The sequence below is a fragment of the Teleopsis dalmanni genome, chromosome 2, assembly GCF_002237135.1.
Source record: "Teleopsis dalmanni isolate 2A chromosome 2, ASM223713v2, whole genome shotgun sequence".
Taxonomy (NCBI): domain Eukaryota; kingdom Metazoa; phylum Arthropoda; class Insecta; order Diptera; family Diopsidae; genus Teleopsis; species Teleopsis dalmanni.
The window spans coordinates 233,261,495-233,274,811 of record NC_051847.1 but is presented as its reverse complement, the minus strand read 5'-3'; positions in this window follow the sequence as shown (position 1 = coordinate 233,274,811).

Here is a 13,317-nt window from a genome sequence, read left to right as displayed (position 1 = left end):
GTCTTCTTTTTGTAAAAGCAGATGCATGGCTTAAATACCGTTCGGTGGGGACTGCATATTTTCATATCAAAGTTACCAGTCAAAAAAATCATTTCAAAGCTACCAGTTCGTGAGTCTTCAAAAGCAAAGAGCCATACAAATCCATTGATAAAAGTAATGACAGCTTTTATGAGAAACGCTTTACCTGGGAGTTGCACTGCATCCGCAGCTGCTGACTTCAAGTTGATAACAAAAGCAGTTTTTCCAGCTGCCATTTTTGGCCAAGATCATGGTCATCAAGTGGCACTGCTCTGGCTTATGTAGCTCTCTGACTGTGTGGCTATGTTTGAGCAATGGTGCGCAAGCTTCTGCATCTATTCAAGGTAAAATGAAATGCTTACCATTTCAACTTTTCTATAAACCCGTAAGTAAATCTAAGTCTAACATGTTTTACAGTAACAGACCAAGTTTGTGCAGAAACTTAAGTTTGTTTTTTATATTGCAACTATTCATTATTTTCTTACTTGTATAATTAAGTTTATACATTTTTACATATATAACTATATACAACTTTTATAAGTTTTTATATTGCTACTATGATTTTAGTACTTTGACATTTGCTAATTAAACTGATTTGCTTGTTCGTTGGTTGCTTGTTTTTTGAGTAACGGGCTAAAGAGTGGATTTTCAAGGACTTGATAGAGGATTTAGGTCAAACATGAACTTGTAAATCCAATTAAAAATAAGATAAACAACAGGATATTGAAGTTAAGAAGTAGAATATAATAATTTTTTATTTATATAAATGTAACAGTGCTTTAACAACCTTTTCGTTTGCTTCATTCGGTACTGTCAATTGGAATTTTCGATTTAGACTTTGTTTATAATAGAATCGAATACAGTAATTACCCTTATAAGGCGGTACCCTTATAACACGTTTTCAGATAACGTGATTTCAATCCTCTGTATAACACGGGCATTCCCCCATATAACGCGGGGATTTGTACAGTTCATAATTAGCTTCGCATACCTTTGCACTTGTGTATATGGGGTATACGGGCATACCCCTAAAACGCGATACCCTATAACGCGGAACCAATCTACCGTGTTATATGAGATTACAGTAATTGTTTTCTAGAATTTAATATAATATTTTCATATTCATATTAAAATATGAATATTATTTTCATATTATTTAATTATTCTGTTATTGAATCTTTGTGCCAACACCCAAAATTTTGTATACATGGAATACATTCGAGATTATACAAAGAATATAAGACCCCCATACATGAAAGAGATGAAAAATATACATAATTATAATTATTTTGTATGAACACTCATATATATGTTATGCAGTATTACTTAACGGGGCAAGTTCAACACACCCAGCAGTGTAGACATAAAAAACATAGAATATAAAAAAAATATATACATATGTTTGGGCCCAAAAAAAATTACTTTGTTATATATTCGATAGGTCGTAGGTAGTAAGCAATATTTTAGTTTTGCTGGAATCAAGATATATAAATTTCAAAACTAAGGGTATTTACGTTAATACGTTAATTGCTAGAAGTTGCTTCCTAAAATTTTGATTATATTATTATAATGTTTGTAATCATTTCTATTAAGTAGCAAAATTCAATTAACAATCAGTGTTAATATGCCAGGAACTGTTATGCCTAAGCGATTAACTAGCTTTCACACATAAAAAAAATTGTTTTTAATGGCCTACAAAATTTCCCGCTCAGTCTGGTAAAAAAGATATCTTCCATCTTAAATATAAATCAACTCAATCAAATACACAAAACATAACCTGTCAGTCAACTGTTGATTAGAAATTCAATTGAACGCGCTTGTTAAAAAATTATATTAATTATATAAAAATTATATTAAAAATAATATTATTTCGTCAATTGCACAAAGAAAAAAAATTTGCAATTGCATTAAATTTTTTTTTATTTTCGTTGCAATTTTTGTAAACATCCAACTTGTCAGTGTTGCATGCAACAGCTTTGGTAACGGTAACCTGTGCCATTTTACGTGGCGAATGTGTGCCATTTTGTGCCCCGGCTCCGTAGAAATTTCAGTTATTTTTCCATCTTAACACTTTTTGGCGCTTAAAAAGTTGTTAAATTATTGCGGAATTTTTGTTGTGATGGCAACATCGTTTTTTCGTTTTTTTTTTGTTTTGGTTTTTTTTATTTTCTTCTTGCAGTTCGGCTTAATTTTTGCTGTAATTTTTGTGGTTAATCAACATTCCTGACCACTCAATTCGCCGCTGACATTGCTAAATGCCAATTTCAAATAAATTTCCCAATTTCTTCTAACAATTTTTTTATTTTATTTATTTTTTTTCTTCGTGACAGTAAAATTTTTGTTTTGCGAAAACTGTCGATTAACTAAAATTGCACAAATTAAAACAAAACAAAAAAACAAAACAAATTGCATTATATGAAAAATAATTTGCAGAGAATTGTACTTCACAAAATTTAATTAAATTTATTAATTAATCAACGATTGGAGTGGAGTACAAGGATTTGCTGTTGACCCGCACTTTTGGATTTCATTAAAAAAAATTTTCTCTAAAATTTTTGCATCAGCAATGTCACATGAAGGTAAGTTCCCCTTTTTTTGTTATTTATTTTAAATATATTTGAAATATTTCTAGTCACCATATTAATTTTATTAGATAAAAAAATACTTTTTAAAAAAATTATTTTTAAAGAGGTTTTCAAACAGTAGTGAACTACAACAACAAATTTTTATTGCAACATGTTATTTGAAAAATATTTCGACTATATTTTATTGTTCACTTCACGGCACCTCATAAGAACATTATAGTACGCTGTAAATGACTATAGAATATAGCCGAAATATTGGCTCAAATAAAATTAAAAAAAATATATATATTTTATTCTATTACTATACTATATCTATTACTATATTATCTTTATATTTTTGAAAACAATTTTTTAAAACAATTAATCCGTTTAAAAATAAAATTATTATTAAGATATAAAAGTATATGCCTGCTTGTAAGCATTGAAAATGTTTAAATAAATATTTTTTACAAAAATCTTACATATGTGAAATAATTTTGACATATTTTTAGTGCTATTATGGGGCACTCTTTTCTTATTTTATTTCCTTGTAATCTTTCTTTTAATTGTTATCGGCTGCCTGTATTTTTTATAGGGCTATGTTATGTAGAGTGTCATGGGCTCGTCTAAATTGTTTCTTCTGAGCTTTGACGAAGAGTCAAGAGTGTCTTAGAAATTGCAATAATTTGCTTTTAAAAGACAATAATTTGCTTTGCCTAAGTGATGAGACACAGATAGCCTCGGCTGTTAGTTGCAGTTTGGTAGTTACTTTTTTTTGACAGTTTTTAGTGCTGTTAGTTTAAATGTTTAAGTGCTGTTGACTGGCACTTCGCTTATTACTTTTCGATTTTGGTTAGTAAAGAGCTTGTAAGTTTTGAAATTAAAATAACATAAAATTAATTTGTTCAAATGAGTCAAATATTTTGTTCGGCAGATTATTTTATGAAAATTTAATATTAGTATTTTAATCATAACCGATGGATTGCCTTTGGTTCGATTTTCTTTATCCTAAATGTGTCATTTTTTTTATTAACTTTTTTTATTAATTAATAATATTGTTAATAATTAATTCGAGAAAAGTCAGCAAACAATTTTTATAGAGCACTTATTTTGAACGCATAGGAATGCATAATTAACTTATAAACCCTTCTTGGACATAATAATTATATTAACTGTTAGTGTGATTTTAGTGCAGTTATGTTGAAAAAAGGCACTAAAAGACGATCATGTGTATATATGAGAATTGATAAGTAATGATAATTGAATAAAGTAGGGGACATATAATTATTGAAACATAAAAATATTAACAAGTTAGTAATCGCATTACAGAATTAATTCCTTCATTGAAATATAATAGAACAAAATATAAGAGAACTATATATATTCAATCATGATATGAATGTAGGTCGGTTGAATCAATTGCCAGTTTTAATCAAAATATTTCGAATCAAAATATTGAATAACTTTTAAGTTATTTTTTATATTTGCATAATAATTTGTTTAAATATATTTTAACACATACGCAAATAAAAATTTATAATAAATAAGTAACACATAAAAAATTTTAATATTCTTGCTTCAGCTTTCATATTATGTTAACGAGTTTATTTAATGGATTTACTTAAGATGATGTGTTAAGATGTTTTAGATAAATTTTAAATTAGATTTTCTTGTTGATAACTTAACTTATGATATAAAAGATAATAAACTAGTTGACAATCATGCAGTTAAAGAGTTTTTTTAAACTCAAAAGAATGTTGAGTTTGCCAAGGAAGTTAATAATAGAATGTATCTGACATTGAATATAAAAATATAAATAGACCACGCAGTCTGCAATTATTAATTATTTCTAAATATTTTAAAAATTAAAGCCCTGTAGTAACTTTCAACTTAAACTAATGTAAGTAAAGAACCCACTACAGCATAAAGTGATTATCGTTTTAATTACATTAACACTTTCGGTTTATTTTAAAGATATTATAAAAAAAAAATAAAATAAAAAGAAATAAATTTTATTTTGAAGTTAAAATGGGGGTACATAAAATATATGAGTACCTCTTAATTTTATTAATTATAGCTTGAAATTTTATTTACTTTCTTTACGATCATAATTGCAGCAGCTTTATATGAGGTTTTGATTTGCATTTAATGAAATAATGTGTTGTATACAAACGACGAGATACTTTTTATATACAATAACTGCTTTCGGTTTGTTTATTAAATTAACCTGGAGAGGAGACAATACAAACTTCATTAACAATTACATAACTGCATATGGAGATAGATATGTATCTATCTATCTGACGTGATGAAAATATGAAGAGTGTTGTTTAGTAAAAGTGAAAAAATAGCGTCGAAAATAAATTTCCAACCTTAATGAAATTAAAAAAATATTTTTAAGCAAATTAACCATATTTTATCAGCGGATGTATGAGGCAAATAACCTACAATCGGTTTTCTCGAATTTAACAATAAATTAATTTTATAGAAGTACTTATAAATTTTGATGTACCTAAGAGAAATGTTATTTTGATTAATGTTAGAATTTGGGGGAAGATATATTTATATTATATATGTAGATATATAGCCTTATATTATTTTTGTCGTCTTTCCAGAAAACTTTATGTATAAATTTTTGTAAAATTCTATATTTTTTTAATATTAATTTATGTACCTATGAACATTTTTTGTGAAAAAATTGTTTAACTACCGTCGACCATTTATTTACAGTTGACCCTTGAAATAAACTACCTATTGCTTTTTCATCCTATCTCGTCTAATCAATAATATTTATGTGGTCCTTGAACACCATTACTTTTAAATCGTCTAATATCTTAGGATATAATATTATGTACAAAAGTATTAAAGGTATAACTCTATAATATAACTATTGAAGTGAACAGTACTTTACTGTACATATTCTGTGTTAGAAACTGTAGGGTGTCAAACAAAGTCGTTACAGCAAAGTTGTCAGACACAACATTTTGTCAACGTAAACATCAAATTTCAGTTTCTTCAGATTGGAACCACATTAAAATCACTCAATGGAACAAACGAATTTTTTTCTTAATTTTCTTTTTCTTTGCTCCCAAAACTTTCTATTTCGTTTCCATTAAAGCAAATAGTTTTTCAGCTTATTTTTCTTTAAAATACTAGTAAAAACAATAAAAAAGTATTAAATTTTAAACAAATAATTTAATTAATTTTATTATCCATTTGATGATGGAAATATCATGTGAGTGTACAGATTTATATTTGACTGTTACAAAAAACAAAAAATTTGCTTAATTTTGTTTTTCCACTTAACTTAAATATTTCTAAATAATTTCTTTAATAACAATTTTTTTTCTAAATTATTCAGTTTCCAATATTCATTTTAAGTGCGAGTATTCACTTATTTGCTTGTTATTTACAAAACTACATATTCATATAAAATGTGTGGCAATTTAGCGTTAGCGAAACTTTTAAATTAATATTTACATAAAATATTAATAAATATTTTTTGTATTAATATTTAAATTAAATATAAACATTTTTACCTTAACAAAGAACATCTGATTTAAATTAATCGAAAACTAAACAAAATTGCAGAGGCAATAAAACTCTGTAAAGTAGGTTCTATATTAGTTTTTATTGACGCAACAGGGTTCAAAGACCTAATTTAAGCCCAGAAGGGGCACAATATACCCGATGTGCCACATCCACTAACAATAATAATAAATAAAATTGCAGCATTACTGTATTTCTCTATACTCTATTTGACTGAAATAACCCAGATAAGTTGAAATTCAAATCAAGAGAACTGACTGCTATCGGTTGAAGAAATATTTATACAATGTGAAGTGTAGAATATTGTCGCAACTACAGAAGACATACTTATATTAATAAAAGTCTTCGATGTTGTTATAGATGGAGCAATTAACGAATATATATGGATAAATCAAGAGGTAAAATGATAAAGAAAACATCACATTTCTTGTGGTCAAAATCTAATTCGCTTCTCAAGTTTTTGTTCAGCTTGATCTCTTCTGCACCTCCATAAAATTGCGGAATTTTATGGAATTGCTGGAATTTTTTGTGGGAATTGCGAATGTGTAGAAAACCAAACTTGTACAATATGTGCCTATTACAAGTGGTGTCCAGTAGTTATAATCCAATTGCTTAATATAATCCCAAACTATAACATGTAATGTCCAAACTGCTATGATCTTTCATATCACAACGTAGTAGCAAGTAAATAGGTTACTTATTTTCCACTCCATACAACATTTTTATATCGACTAAATATATTTGTAGTAAATAAACTTATGAATAGGTGACCAATACATTAACTAATTAACTTAATAATGTTATTAAAAATTGATAAATTAGTTATCAACACATCTAAGTTGCATGTTTGTAGTAAAAACTGTTTTAATACATAATAATGATATTAAATTTTAAATACAACTTCACAAGCGTTGCCAAATCCATTAAAGTCAAATTAAATTAGTATTAAATCTACATATTAAAGTTATATTAATTACTTCATTTAAAAATTAAATTATAAAAGGGTTCTATAACACAAACGTACCAACTGAAAAATTGGATGAATTTTCTAGCTATATATACTTAATTAAACTTTAAAATTTATTCTTTAAAATTACTGTAATATCAAGAATTTCGATGAGTTTTATTTATTAATAGGTTGTCAGATAATTGCTTGGTCTGGTATATGAGAAAACAAAATTCAATACATTCTTGTTCAACTTTAATACGATATTTCCAAAGTTTTCCAATATTTAATTAACAATTAACGATACATTCAAAATATCTCTATACTTATACTAGGTATGTATCTCTATATGTAGAGTCCTAGGTGTTTTGCGATTTAACTCTTCAAATGCAACAAATAAACTGCATATTTAAACTTTTAGATTCAAGCATACACTCACATAAAGTTCATGTGCTTTCTTGCTACTCACATCTCATCCTATTTTTTTATAAGCAAAACACAATTAACTACACTTTGAGAGTTCATGTCAAATTGTTCACCGATTTTTTAAAAGAAATTTTTTAAAATTTTGAATTTCTGGACAATATTTTTCTTGTTTTAGTTTATAAAAATTATTCGCAATGTTGCCATATAATTGAATTTACAGTTCAACTGCAATTTTAAATGTGGATAACTATCTGGTTTATCCTCCAGCCAATAATTATTTCTACCTATAATTATTTTTTACCTGTTAAACCTGAAAAGATACAATAGGCTTGCATGAAAGAAGGAGTAGTCGCCTAAAAAGAGACCTATTTTGTTCATCTAACAAGTGGCTCTATATGAAGACTGTAAGAAATATCAATAGAACCATGAATGGATTTTGATTAATGTTAGAAAAAAATATATTAGAGGTAATACTGAATCTTGCCTACAAAACATGTGTTTTAATGAAGGACTTTGACCATAATGTTTAGTATGCAAGTTTTTAAGATTGACAAAACAATTTTTGCAAACATATAATAGACGCTATTTCAAATTAATGAAAGTTTATTAAAACATATATATGTATACGACTATACTAGTCATCATCGTAAGTTCTCAGCCTGAAGTTAATATGAAATTGTAATAAAAATGCTTATAAAGAAATGATCAATTAATTAGTTTTCGGAAATGGGTGTTCTATGTCATATACTATATAAGTCATTCTTTTTGCATTTTTTTTTTGAGATTAGCAAAATAGTATAGAAATAATTCTTTGTGTTAATAATTTTAATGCACATTGCAATTGATATTAGAATAGAATAATTTATATACGAAGTACTGTCTCTCAGTAGAGTGGAACACTGCGAGCATGACTGCTCTTATATCTATCTATCTACTATCCGCCCCAGCTCAACATAAGTCATTCCACTCCTCAAATGAAGATCAAAATGTTAATTGTTGAAGACATTTCAACATATGATTTATATATATATAAAGTTAAAGTATTAAAAATATGATTTTTAAATTAACAAACTATTTAATTTAATTAATTAAACACAACAAATCTCGATTCTCTTTAAACTTGCCAGATAAGTCTACTCTGTAAATATTCTGGTTTCATTCATTTTTGCACTCAAAATGAAATTAGCAGACTTTATATTGAAAATGAAAGCAAAAATGTATCAATTCATTCCCCGAAGCAACTCTGCAAATGTATCTACTAGATTTTTACTCTTATTTACCATTTTTTATGTAAACGCAATTAAAACAAAAGCATGGCAAACGGCAAATATCTGATCTTATAAATGTGGTTCGAAGTTTTTATGAGCAAACTCTATGACTTTGTGGTTCGATACGATTTTATGAGTAAGTCTTCGATGATAAATGGATTTCGGTCGTTGGTGTGACTGCTGCCAACCTTTCTCAATGCTTTCACTTTCATTTCGGTTTACAATTGTTTTTCGATTAGTTGGAGCGCTTGGCTTGTTATTTTGTCAATTCGTCCAACCGACGCGTCGCTCTGGAAATTTTTATAGAGTCCCCACTTTCCTCTACGATGTCTATTATTTGCCTTTATGTTTTGTTTTTTTTTTTTGTTAATTTTATCGGATTTAAGGTACAAATTTTAGCTTGTATAATTGCGTTTGTGTTCAGGCAACGAAAATAGATTGGATTTGAAGGGCAGCGGAAGTGTTGTTTGACTGGTTCAGACACACCAGTTTTACACGATACGAGTATTAATGCATTCAACTGCAGTAATTCGGTAATTGTTGGTCGCAATTGTTATCGATGCTCTTGATGTTTTCGTATCGATAGTAAAAGTCAGCAACGTTAGAAAACAATTAAATAACAAAATTGTTAACGAAAATCGTTGAAAAAGCTAATGAACTCTTTGCGTAATAACTTGTTTTTGTGTTATAATTATTTATCGATATGAGCGTTACTTCTACTCAAAGAAATGACTTCATTGTGTAATATATACTTCAAGAAAGAGTTTAGGTTGGAACTCGTTTTCAGAAGAATATACTATTTTAATTTTTGAACCATTAATTGTGATAATAGATTAATGGCTTTCATGACGAAGGTTTTATTATGTTAAGAACACGCAATCTTGGACTTACAAGAGATCAGTGATGTCATATGTATATTTTCAGTGATATTTGTAAAAATATGTGAATGATTACAAGTACTCAATACTCAATATTTTCACAAATTCTATCTAGTAGTTCAGTATATATTCCTCCGATTAAAAAATTATTCAAGCAGATGTTTACCTATAATTGCTTGCATTGAGTATTATAATAATTATGAGATTTTGTAATAAATTTATAATATAAAATGAAACTAAAATATTTAAACAAAAATTCGAATACTTAAACTAGACATTATATAGTTTTTACCAAGAGAGGGTAAATCTAAATGCGTGGCTTGTTTTAACGGACACTAACTATTTGGTAGATATGTTGAAAGTTACCTCTTATAATATTGTAGAAATTGTGAAAAAATAGAAATGAAAGAAACATTGTCTTATCTTTTTTATAGCTTTAGTCAAAAGCAGAGCTTCTATTAACGCATTTATGCTTTTAGTTATCTCAAACAAGTACCTATCGCTATGGTTAAAGACATCCGCGTCTTTATCAGGGCCCCGAAATTGTTTCGTGAACTTTAACGCAACTCTTACTTAGTAACCTGCTTTTTTTCCGCTACATATCAGCACTTTTTCTGTAGTGTGTCACTATTAAGTACTTAAGTAACTGATTGTTTAAAATTGTTTGACACAATTCATTTAATCAAATTCTCTCATACGTTGCTAAACAAATAATCACTTTCTTGAATGCCATAGTTTTATGTTTTTAAAATATTTCTTTAAAAGATACTGTAAAATTTTTTATATTAAAATATGGTTTAGATATGAATATTTTTATTAACAAATATCATCTGATTTAAATTCGCTGTAATCGAAAATTAAATAAAATTGCATTAATACTGTAACATTAACGAGAATGGTTGAGATTAAATTTAAAAAGTTTCCTTTGTTTAATTGAAATAATCCAAATAAGTCGACTTCCAAATGAAAACAATTGACTTGAAGAGCGAATTCTTCACACTATAAGAGAAAAGTTTTTTATTTATTAATTTTTATTAAATGATATAACTTCTTATTTACCGTTTTTAATAGATTCCAGTGTATCTGTGGAATATCGTTAAAATCACTTAGTACAATCACAATTTGTGTACTGAGCTCAGCAGTTAAATGACTTATCCAGTCAATAAAGTAAAGTTTACCGACCAAACATAGTATATAAAATATACCAAATATACTTAAACTAGATACACACAATTTTACTGTATTATAATAAATTATGACAAAAATTAAAACTATCACCCAACAGAAGATCGTAAAACGGCTGGCAATTATATGATATTCATAAATTCTTTTCAGTTCCTTTACTAAATTGATCAGTTGCCAGTGTAAGTACATAAGACCCCTGATTTCTAAAATCAACTGATTTTTCAAGTCTCGTAGATATACAGTTTGCCCGAACCTATGAGGTGTTTTGGTTTTAACAATATCTTTTTTTAATTTTAACAGCTTCTCAAGCTGCTTGTTGATACGACAGAAACCATCACTGATATTTATCAGTTGAAGGAAAAATATATGTAATGTGAAGTATAGAATATTGTCGCAACTACAGAAAATATATATTAGTATTACCGAATACCAAGCAATGTTTTCGGTGCTGCCATAGATGAAACAATTGGCGTATATGTAGCAATAAATCAAGACGAAAAATGATAAATAAAACATCACGTTCAAGACCTTCTTGTTGTCATAATCTATTGGAAAATATTGTAAGTGGTTTAAATATAGGCGTCTCATTCGTATCTGTAGTTTTTGTTCAGCTTGTTCTCTTTTGCACCTCCATAGAATTCCAGTCAGAACTGCGAATATGTAGGAAACCAAACTTGCACAATATGTACCAATTACAAGTGGGGTCCAGTAGTTATAATCCAAGTGCTTCATATAATCCCAAACTATAAGAGGTAATATTAAAACTGATATGATGTTCCATATCACAACGTAATACCGAGTAAATCTGTTTCTTTTATATTTGAATGAATTCATGTCAAAATAATAAGAATTATAGCCAACCAATATTGACCAGTAAGAAAATACTAACAATAGATATTTCTTGAATTTATTTTCCACTCCATACAACATTTTAATATCAACTAAATATATTGTTAAAAGAATTCTGAATATGTACAAAGCCAATACAAGCCTTAATTAACTTAATAATTAATTAACATAATAACCTAATTAACTTTATTAATTATTAAAAGTTCATAAATTCTTAATGAACTGATCCAAGTTGCCTGTTTGAGTACATATCGTGTTAATACATAATAATTATAATAAGTTTTAAATAGGCTATGACAAACCTATTATAGTTAAATTAAGTAACTATTAAAACTGCACGTTTCAGTTATATTAATTACTGCACTTAAAATTAAAAAAAAAAAAGACTTCATCAAAAAAAACTTACCAACTTAAACCCTAGAGAGAATACCTACTATATATGTTGGTATCTATAAATGTTAAAGTAAATTTGTCTTCCAAAGTGTAAACAGATTTATGTACTGAATTCAATATTGATTTTATTTAATATTACTATTATACAATATTTAGCATTATTGGAGAGTTCTGCAGTTTGATAGATTGGCAGACAGTTGCCTGCTCTGACATATAAGAACTCAAGGTATAGTTTTATTTATCAAAATATTCTTAAACTTTAATATGATTATTTTATTTTTTTTACTGTTTTTTGTGTATCAATCTAATTGGCGATTTATTTGCACCCCGTAAATAAACCTCTGTTTTGGTATCCATTTTTAATTCGAACCGTTATACGTCCTCTTGAGATTGCAAGGAGGTTGTAGTTGTTGAAGGCAGCTTGTACAAAAACAATTTGTATAGTATAACTTTTTAATTATCAATATATCCTGGTGATTTGAGGGGCTTGAAACTGAAAATCGCCCATTTGTGTATCTGCAAGTTTAACTTAACAGAGCTAATCGGTAAGAAATTTGTTCACACAGTGGATGCAACTGCCAAAGCAGAGCATCTCGAGAAATGAGCATCCAACTATGGTATTGTTAAACTATACCCCATTGGGCTTTCTAAGTAACTCAGGGACAGATGGGTTCTTAGATAGGATTTAACGCAGTCTAGAGATTTTAAAATTGTTGGTGATTTGCAAACAGTAAAATTGGAGTTATTAAACTTATGTAGTTCTCTCGTATATTTTTGCAGAGATATCTTGCATTCAGACCAGTCATTCTCATTTCTATCTTACTTTGGGTTATTCAAAGTCTCCTCCACTCCTTCCGCAAAAGACGCCAAAGCGAATTACATTTCGTAGAAGATCGAGTAGGGAGAGAGGCAAGGTTAAATATTTAATTGAGCTTTGAGGTAAGATCCTAAACTTGCTTGTTCAGATCCAACAGTATTCCCTCCAAAAAATTGTGTTGCTGTTAAAATCTATATTTATATATAGATCTCTAATAAATAAATATATATATATATGGTATATGTATATTTTTAGTAGATATATCATATGGAACATTTTATTAAATAATTTTTTGGATTTTTATTACGATTTATAGTGAAGTCCTTTATATTTCACCAAACTCTCAGGGCTATTTTATTTTATATGGTATGATATATAAATTTTTGGATATTTCTAATTTTCATGTTTACTTTCTTTTCGAGCA